The sequence below is a fragment of the Salvelinus sp. IW2-2015 genome, unplaced genomic scaffold (assembly GCF_002910315.2).
Source record: "Salvelinus sp. IW2-2015 unplaced genomic scaffold, ASM291031v2 Un_scaffold1981, whole genome shotgun sequence".
Lineage (NCBI taxonomy): Eukaryota > Metazoa > Chordata > Actinopteri > Salmoniformes > Salmonidae > Salvelinus > Salvelinus sp. IW2-2015.
In genome coordinates, this window is record NW_019943332.1 from 64,415 (window position 1) to 65,539 (window position 1,125).

The 1,125-nt window shown below is 37.0% G+C and overlaps 2 protein-coding genes and 1 long non-coding RNA gene across 3 annotated transcripts in view; all 3 read right to left on the bottom strand.

The window, feature by feature from the left end:
• Positions 1–1,125, bottom strand: part of LOC139024887 (uncharacterized) — a 94,139-nt gene that overhangs the window by 12,762 nt on the left and 80,252 nt on the right. The window lies entirely within an intron of this gene.
• Positions 1–1,125, bottom strand: part of LOC112072624 (zinc finger protein 180-like) — a 79,423-nt gene that overhangs the window by 10,673 nt on the left and 67,625 nt on the right. The gene's annotated exons all lie outside the window — the stretch shown is intronic.
• LOC112072623 (chemotaxis regulatory protein ChePep-like) overlaps positions 280–1,125 on the bottom strand; it is an 8,715-nt gene continuing 7,869 nt past the window's right edge. Inside the window, exon 3 of the mRNA XM_070439863.1 lies at positions 280–817. The gene's annotated coding sequence lies outside the window, so the exon portion shown is untranslated. The remainder of the gene's footprint in view (positions 818–1,125) is intronic.

Consider the following 1,125-nt stretch of genomic DNA (forward strand, 5'->3'; position numbering starts at 1 on the left):
CTGCCAATGACTGGACGACATACAAAAATCTCTGAACTGGAAACACTTATCTCCCTTACTAGCTTTAAGCACCACTGTCAGAGCAGCTCACAGAGCCAGGTCGCAGTTGTAAATGAGAACTTGTTCTCAACTTGCCTACCTGGTTAAATAAAGGTGAAATAAATAAATAAAATGGATCAGCAACGGTAGCTTGCAAACAGTGGATAGTAAGTAGCCCACCTTTGGAATAACTATGTATAGTTATAACTGTAGTATCCTGTATAACTGTAGTACCCTGTATAACTGTAGTACCCTGTATAACTGTAGTATCCTGTATAACTGTAGTATCCTGTATAACTGTAGTATCCAGTATAGCTGTAGTATCCAGTATAGCTGTAGTATCCAGTATAACTATAGTATCATGTATAACTGTAGTATCCTGTATAACTATGTATAGTTATAACTGTAGTATCCTGTATAACTATGTATAGTTATAACTGTAGTATCCAGTCTGGGAGGAGGTGAAACCACTCAGGCTTATTTGATGTGATCTAATGTTTTGATCATCTAGTTTTCCTTACAAGCATTCAGTCACCAAAGGGGGTTCGGTCATTCCTTTGTTTATATACTGTCTCATTGACAAAAATATTTTGGATTATTTGTTTACATCATTCCTTTGTCTCGACATATACAGTAAACGTGCTGAGGTTCTAATGTTGCCAAGGAGACACATTTTATTATTTATTTACAGTTTGGAGGGTTGGCGGTCTGACATCCAGGCGACACATTTTATTATTTATTTACAGTTTGGAGGGTTGGGGGTCTGACATCCAGGCTCCTGGATGTCAGACCCCAACCCTCCAAACTGTAAATAAATAAAAATGTGTATCCTGGATTTCAGACCCCCAACCTCCAAACTGTAAATAAATAATAAAATGTGTCACCTGGATGTCAGACCCAACCTCCAAACTGTAAATAAATAATAAAATGTGTCTGGATGTCAGACCCCAACCCTCCAAATGTAAATAAATAATAAATGTGTCTCCTTGGCAACATTAGAACCTCGCACGTTTACTGTATATGTCGAGACAAAGGAATGATGTAAACAAATAATCCAAAATATTTTTGTCAATGAGACAGTATATA